Raw genomic sequence first — 8,772 nt, forward strand, 5'->3', positions numbered from 1 at the left:
ATAGTTCTCATTGCTATTGATAAAAATAAAAACAACAGCAGACATTTATTCGGTTCTCACTATGTGTCAAACTAGGCTGAATACTTTCCATTCATCAAACCATTAGTCCTTGCCACACAGATTTATTAAACAGATGAGGAAATTAAACATCATAATGTGAGGAATATGTCCAAGGCCATGAAAAGTGATAGAACTAGCTTCAAAGAATATGATTTTCACAAAATTCAATCACTCATCAATCATTTCAATTGCAACATGTCTGAGAATCACCTCTACTGTTACACACCAAAAATTTCTCTTTAAATGCCTTTGTTTCCATTTTTTTGAAAAGTTAAATATCTACTTTAACCACTTCTTATATATCTGAAATCATAAAATTGTCTACTAGTTATATATTTCCCTAGTATGTAGTAAAGTAAACTTATAACTAACAAAATTTTTCAAAATGTTAAATCATGTCCTTGATTAAAAAAAATCTTTCTTAGCACCATTTTGTATATACTGTATTTTGGAAAACATTGCTCAGGGCTATATTATTTCTTATTTTTTAAATATATATTTTGAGTCAAAAACTCGATTTTTGCAATTATTTCTCACTGTTGGTATTAACTCTGCCCTATGAACCTACAGAGAAAAAGTCTTAGCAATCTTGTCTTTAAGACTGGTTTTCAAGTGTCTGAGAAGACCCTATCTCCCTAAAGGCTTCTCCAGGTTGGTCATTTCCTGTTCCTCCAACTCTTAGACAGAGTTTCTAGGTTCCTTTAGACCCTCTTAGACTGGTCACTCTTGCTTAAACTACCTTATGTTGTAAAAATAACCACAGTTGTTATTGTATATGGCTATATACAACCCTAGTTGTAAAACCCAGAATCTTTACACCTATACCCAGTAGGTGCTTCTGTACTCAGATTCAGATGGATCCAGGGCTCAGGACAGAACACATAGCTTGCTGGAAAGAACATGGTCCCAGCCCAGAAGACATGAACTGTTTCACAGCTCTGCCCGCCCCCTGGCTACCACTTGATTTATAGGAGCCTGAGTTTATTCAGTCGAGAAATGAATATAATGTCTTGTCGCACCAACCTTTTAGCATGGTTGAGAGGACAAAATGAGATAATTGACATATAAATTGTGTAAACAATAAAGAGTTCAAGACGTTAGTTATCACTAAAGCAGACCATATGGACTTCCCCAGTGGTCCAGTTGAAGCCATCCATGCTTCCACTGCAGGGGACACAGGTTTGATCTTGGTCAGGGAACTTAAGATCCCAAACACCACACAGTGTAGCCATTAAAAGAAAAAAATTAGGCTGCATGGCCTAAATACACCATTATTTAATCCTATGAGTGACCTTTGAGCCCAGGCTGCCTTATAGCTCTTCTAGAAAACATCAACTTAGTGTTGCGGACCGCACTTGCTAGTCAAGTAAGTCACCATGTAAGGGTTGCTATATTCTAGTCACTGCTCCAGGCCTGGGATACAGTGTTGAATATAGAAGACAAGTAGGGTGGATATTCAACTAGTACAAACTAATGGTCATACTGATCACTAAGATGCTGAAATATTTCCACAACAATGGGTACATAGACATTTTCTTGAGTCCTGTAATTAACCTGCACTGCTTATTTACTCCAACCCTTCCCTCTGGACTCCTGGGCCTCCCCAACAACTTAAAGGTCAAGGGGGCCCCCTGAACCCTGTTCCAAGACTGGCCAGTGTCAATCCTGATTGATTAACGCCATGTGACACTGGTTGTTAAACATTTGGAATACCACTCTGGGAAAATAGGTTCCATTCTACTGAGAAGATACAGAGTAAACAGTGAATGAAACGATGCGTAATTCAATAGCAGACTGTGATAAGAGCTCTAAAGAAATGAGATGGTAGTTGGGGTGAAGCAGGGGTGCACCTCAGATAGCAAGATCAGGAAAGGCCTTCTTGCGGAAGTGAGATTTGTGTTGAGAATAGGAAAGGGAAGGGAAAATAGGAGAGGGAATAGGGAAGGAGTGAGAGCCAGCCATGCAGAGATCTCAGGGAAGAGCACTGAAGAGAGAGGAAAGAGCATCGAAGGGAGAGGAAAGAGGAGGAGCCAAAGCCCTGGGGCAGGAAAGGGTTTGGCATGTACGAAGAGGAGAGAGAAGGCCCCTGCGACTACATCACAATCAGCGTTGTCCAAATTAGGCCAGTGTGACAGCAAGTGAGCGTGGGCAGTCTTGGTAACAAATCTGGGTTTTATTCCAAGTATGAGGAGAAGTCATTGGATGATTTAAGAACAATGAAATGTGATGATCATATTTACAAACGCCTGGTTCCGAGAAACTCAGAAGACACTGTTTCCTATTGTTTGTCGACTACAACTGCAAAACCTGAGGCTGATGAATGATCTGATAGATGTATACCTGGTAATGATAACAAATTCACCAGCCTAGAGTCTGGGGCCAAAATAGGAGGGAAATCAGACACCCAGAAAACCTGTCTTGCAAGTTTGGAAAAACAGGAAATGACCAACCTATAGAAATCTTAATGGGAACATAATCTTCTTAGACACTTAAAAACCAACCTCAGAGACAAAGCTGCCAAATGTGTTCCTTTCTTTTTTAAAGCATAGTTGATTTACCATGTTGTGTTAATTATTACTGTACAGCAAATGATGGACATCATTAAAAAGTCTACAAACAACAAATGCTGGAGAGGGTGTGAAGAAAAGGGAACCCTCCTACACTGTTGGTGGGAATGCAAATTGGTGTAGCCACTATGGAAAACAATATGGTGGTTCCACAGAAAACTAAAAATAGAATTACCAGTAAAGCAACTATCTTCCAATTAAAAATAAATTTAAAAAATAATAATAAAAGAACTACCATATGATCCAGCAATCCCACTCCTGGGCATACATCCAAAAGAAACTCTAATTCCTGTGTTCATAGCAGCACCATTCACAGTAGTCAAGACACAGAAAACAACCTAGATGTCCGTTGGCAGACGAATAGATAAAGATGTGGTGTGTATGCACAGCATTTTCCTTTCTATAGTCTGCAATCAGGTGAAGTGGTTCAAGGAGAAATTATCATTTCTTACCACTTTATAAATAAGCAGCCCCAGGTTGTGCAAATTATAACTGTGCTTCACAGAGCCATTGGCAGGGGCCATTTCACCTATTTTGCTTGCTGAGAAATCAATCAAGAAAATTCGCCTGATTATGTTATCACTGCTGGCTTAGACTAGAAGACAGGTGCCCTGATTCTCATTATAATACTCCTTACGACGTTGGGGAATAGGAGAATTTTGTAACGTGTGCTAGTCAACTGAAGAATGACCCAGGCAATTCCGCAAGCACTATTCAGCCCACACATGTGATGACTATCTGGTCAGGCATTCAGACAACCTGTTTGCTTTATCGAGGGTAGAGAAGGCGTACGTGCATTCAGTTTGGCATATATACACTTCAGTTAATTTTCATTCTAAATTTTAGAGATGGCTAAAATCTGCCTGGAAAATTATCTGTGATTGAACTGTCATCTAGTCAGAAAAAAAAATAATAAAAATCTAAGCTTTCTAAAGATGACCTAGAAGATTACAGTAATATAAGGGAAAGAGGGGTGGATGAGGAAGGAAGAAATGCTTCTTTGTTCCTTTTCCTAGAGACCCCTAACTAACCTGTAACTGTTAGTCACTCAGTCATGTCCAACTCTTTGTGACTCCATGGACTGTAGCCTGCTGGGGTTCCTCTGTCCATGGAATTCTCTAGGCAAGAATACTGAAGTGGGTAGCTGTTCCCTTCTCCAGGCAGGGGATCTTCCTGACTCAGAGGCTGAACCGAGGCCTCCTGCATTGCAGGCAGCTTCTTCGCTGTCTAAGCCATCCAGATAACTAGTGGGAAGCTGCAATACCCACAGGTATCCAAAAAGTACAGAATAATAGAGGTGTACATCTTAGGGTCATTATACACCACTACTGACTAGGAGAATGTCAGAAACATGAGAAAAATCTGTTGCCCACAGAGTGGAATTTAATGTCAAGGTGGCCCTTCCCATACCTTTTCAACGAAGCTTTCCCTGTGGACCCACCTCCCTGCTGCACAGGTCCAACTTCACCTCCATTTGGTTCTCCCCCCATAACTTCACTCCTCCTTCACCCACACCCTTAGCTTACTTTGATATTTTCTCTCTCCCAATAGTCTTCAAAGTCCTTTGCAGGGACCAAGTCTCCTTCTCTCCCTAATTCCATAGTACCAAGCATGGTATTTTTCATAATTAGGACTCGGCACATCTTTATTAAATAACACAAAATATAGCCATGACTTCCATTTATGGAATAACATGTATCAGGCATGTAAGTGTGTTACCTAGTTTATTTTTATCCTTTTAGCAATCCATGATGTAGGTGTCTTCACTATCATTTTATAGAGGAGACTTGAAGCTTTATAGAAGCTTGAGGAACTTAAACAACTTGCCCAACATCACCTAATTAGTAAGGAGCAGCTCAATTCACTTTTTTCTTTTTTTGATACAAACTCAAGAGTAACCTGCACACTAATCTTGGCTGCCTCTCTGTACTACTTCATTATAAAATTGAAAGGAAAGCTGGAATGGTGAGACAGAGTCAGACAAGCAGCCACTTGCATTAAGGAAGCTGGACCAGTTGAGCGGCCAGCAGAGTCCACATTCTTGCTGTGTACCTGGGTATTAGAGGGTGGGCAGGTATCTGTGGGAAGGAACTCATTTCAGACCTTAAGCTAGTTCCCATCCCCTTTTAATACCAGACAAACAAACTGGAAAGGAGCTGCCCTATGCTCAGGTGTACTGCGTGCTAATCCTGTACTCCTTGGGAGAAGTGAAGCAGTAGGAAATGTTTTCTACAAGTTTTTGCCTGGCAGACAGAGAGCTGAGTCAGACACAGCCGGCTGGAATTGTGAAAAGGTAGACAGGCAGCTTAACAGAGGGTGGTGCAGGTTTCTTGTTACTTCACCTTTCCCAGGAGCTGGAGAGCAGGATGCTCGCACCACAGTGAGAGTGGATATGTAGAAAGAGTGGGAGGTGTCCTGGTGAAGGGGAAATATGCCAATTTGGAAATCCAAGGCCTTGAAGTTGTTGAAAAAACTACTGAAATGAAGACAGCGAGTACAATAGGGCGTGGTTTAGTAGAAAAAGGCGCTAGCCTTGAACTTAGGAAATTGTACCTTTGAATTTCAGTGTTGGAACCAACTTTGAAAATCATGCAAATGGATAACATTTTGAAATGTTAATTTGTTGCCAGGATTTCGCTTCATGCCTCATTTCTTCCCACATTCAATCAGCTAAGCATTCTCCATCATTGCCGTGGAGATGAAGTGACAGAAGAAAGCAGAGAAAGCAAAGGGAGTCAGTTGCTGGTTTGGAGTTTAGCAACCCACACATTATGCCTCAGCTATAGATGCATGAGGTTTTGAAAGAAGATATGGTATGGTGATGATATAAATGATAAGAGAAAGTTTACCTTGAAGACAAAAGATGGGTTCCAAAGGCTGAAAACAAAAAGATAAGAGAGACTTAGAAGACAGTTGGACAAAGAATGAGAAGAAATAGCTGGAGAGACCTTAAGAACAGAACTGAGTCAACATCCAAAAATGACCAGTGTCCATCTGAGCAGGACCACGTATAACCAGGGCCCAGGAACAGAAGCTACAGCCTTCAGACATGAAGTCTTACATGCTGCCTGTAATGAGGAGCTATGATGAGGTCCTTCCTTTGACAGAAGTTAGCATCTAGCACCCTGAGAATCAAGCACAAGTAAAGCCATTGATACCCTGGCCCAGAAGCTTGTTCGATCCCCATCCAGCACATCCTAGAATTGTCAAGTATTTTTTAAAATGAAACAATTGTATCCAAATTCTCCAAAATTTATACTCAGTATGTTGCTTTCAACATGTTTCACTTTTATAAAATGGTTGCATTGTTTCACTTTTATAGTTTTCTTTTATACTTTTTCTGTACAGTTCTTCAATAGAAGCCAGAGTTCTGAATTGCTCAGTTAGAAGCCCCTGTTTAAATTTCTTCTCAATATCCATGGCCAACATCTGTGTTCTAAATGAAATATTTTTGGTCTTTTGAATCCCTGACAGGGTGAGACAGCATTGTTACCCATAACCACACGACCTAGTTCAGAATCAATCTTAGCATCTAGTTTTGCATTTCTAAACAAATTTACAATCCACCTTTCAGTTTCTTCTGGAGTTACGTTCAGTTTACCTGCCAACATGTTAATGGTGGTACACTGATGGATGCAGTGTATTTTGAGACAAAAAACTCAAATAAAAAGAGTTTGGCATTTTCAATGTAATCCTCAAGCCAAGCCACCAAGAAGAAATCATTCACTAGCAGTGATTCATATTTCCTCAGCTTTTTCTGAGCCCTACCAAAGTCAAAGTTAACATATAAATATTATACAAACTCTGTAACTGGGTTTTTATATGTGTAGGACTCCTGTTGAGCAGTTTTGACCATATCTTTTATTAATAGTACCTGTCAGCGTTTTTGAGCATCTTTGTATGACAGCTGGTAAAGAATCCACCTGCAATGCGGGAGACCTGGGTTCAATCTCTGGGTTAGGAAGATCCTCTGGAAAAGGGAAAGGCTACCCACTCCAGTATTCTGACCTGGAGAATTCCATGGACAATACAGTCCAGGGGGTTGCAAAGAGTCAGACATGACTGAGTGACTTTCACTTTCACTGTGGTCAAAAAGCATAGAATATGTAGACACATCATATAAAGCACATTAAGATACTGTGGTTCACAAAGGAAGAGATTAATAATGCTATTATACTCTTTGGGGGCGACTGAAGAAAGCAGAGACCAGTGAATGAGCCATGTTTGCTGCTGAAGAGACTGAAGTGGCAAACTTACAGAATTATTATCTATGGTCTCTTTTAGCCACATAAGGTCTTACATGGCTGCATCCCAATTCTGCATGAAGACTTCAGAGGCCAGCTTTCCCGAGGGTGATCTCAAAGCATTTCTATTCATTGGGGGAACCAACACTCTAAAGAAGTAAAGATATTCTGCTGCTCCAGAGTAATTTCCACATTTATATTGGAACTTTGCATACCAGTAGAGTGGATCTAAATATAGAATTGTCAAGTCTACATCAGCCTCCTGGGACACCTGTATACCAAAGAAATAGATACTTAGAGGGGTTGGTAGTTTAGAAGAAAAACTCCCCCAAAACATGGACTTACCAGGTGGGAATGAAGAAAGTCTCCAGGGATTTCTCCTGTAGCTGACAGTCCAAAAACATAGTTTACCCTCTATGATTTTCAGAATAATGATCCCCAGAGATACCTGCATTCTAATCCCTATAATCTGTGAATATGTTGCTTTATATAACAAAGGAGACTTGTAGATGTAATTGAGTTTAGAATTTTAAGACAGAAAGATAACCCTGGAATATCCTGGAGGATCCAATGTAATTATAAGGGTCCTTATAACAAGAAGGTAGGAGTGTCAGAGTCAGAAAGAGAGTTAGGTCAATGGAAGGGGAAGTTGGAGTGATGTAGGGCTGTGAAACAAAGAATGTGGGTATTCTCTACAACCTGAAGAAGGCAAAGAAATGCATTCTCTCCTAGAACCTCCAGAGAGAAGCATCTTGTTAATAACACAGAATCTTGAGCCTTTCTCTAGATCTATGAAATCAGATTATCTGAACTTGGGCCCAGACTTACATAATTTTTAACACTATTCAGGCTATGCTATATAGTCAGTCTATACTGGCCCATGCACAGCAGATTGAGAACCACTGGAAAAAAACGGACAGATCAGTCTCTGAGAGCACTATCACATTCAGAAATGTTAATGCCCTTTGCCACATAAACACCAAGTGGTCACTCAGTTTCATAAAAACACTTGAAGGGATTATGATGTCATCACCCCTTGGATAATACTCACAGCTTCCATTTATTGAATATATCCTAAGACAATCAATGTGCTAATATTTTATGCATTATCTCATTTAATGTTAGAGAAACCTTATAAAACAAACATTGATGATATAAGTTGTGCATGCTAAGTCGCTCGAGTTGTGTCTGATTCTTTGCGACCCTATGGACTGTAGCCCACCAGGTTCCTCTGTCCATGGGATTCTCCAGGCAAGAATACTGGAGTGGGTTACTGTGCCCTCCTCCAGGGGATCTTCCCGACCCAGGATTGAACCCTTGTCTCTTGATTCTCCTGCATTGGCTGGTGGGTTCTTTACCACTAGCACTGCCTGGGAAGCCAACACTAAAAACAATCTAGGAAAGTTAACTGTAACAACATGGAAATGGTCAAAGTATGGTTAACATGTAACTGGAAGGGCTGTTTTTAATGTAGCTGGGGAGGAACAGACAGGATCTCAAACCAGTTCGGCTCATTCCTACCAAGGTACCGATGTGAGGCTTCCCTTCCATACCATCTTTCCTCCTACAGGTGTTCAGAACGCCTCCTGTCATCTCAGCAACATCTTAGAATATATCTGGTAAGTTGTTTCCATACAAGGAAAGTAGAATAGAGCTGAGCAAAGTTTTGGTCCCAAAGAGCTGTAATTCTCAGAGGACAGTGACTAGCACTTTGCTGGTGTTTCATTAGGAAGTCTTTACAAAATGTAAAGAGGACAGTATGGCATCGATGACTTATGACATTGGTTCAAATGTTTAATGTCATCCCATGATGTACATTAATGATCTCACTCTCATCTTGTGATAGATGATGTCTCCCTATTGATAGTTCATGGGCCTCAGTGCCATTTCCACAGAACCCC

At 40.5% G+C, this 8,772-nt stretch overlaps 1 pseudogene; it reads right to left on the reverse strand.

The window, feature by feature from the left end:
* Window positions 1–851: 851 nt before the first annotated feature.
* LOC122440826 lies at window positions 852–8,464 on the reverse strand (annotated as a pseudogene).
* Between the last annotated feature and the right edge of the window lie 308 nt (window positions 8,465–8,772).

This window comes from Cervus canadensis, chromosome 4 (genome assembly GCF_019320065.1).
Source record: "Cervus canadensis isolate Bull #8, Minnesota chromosome 4, ASM1932006v1, whole genome shotgun sequence".
Classification (NCBI taxonomy): Eukaryota; Metazoa; Chordata; class Mammalia; order Artiodactyla; family Cervidae; genus Cervus; species Cervus canadensis.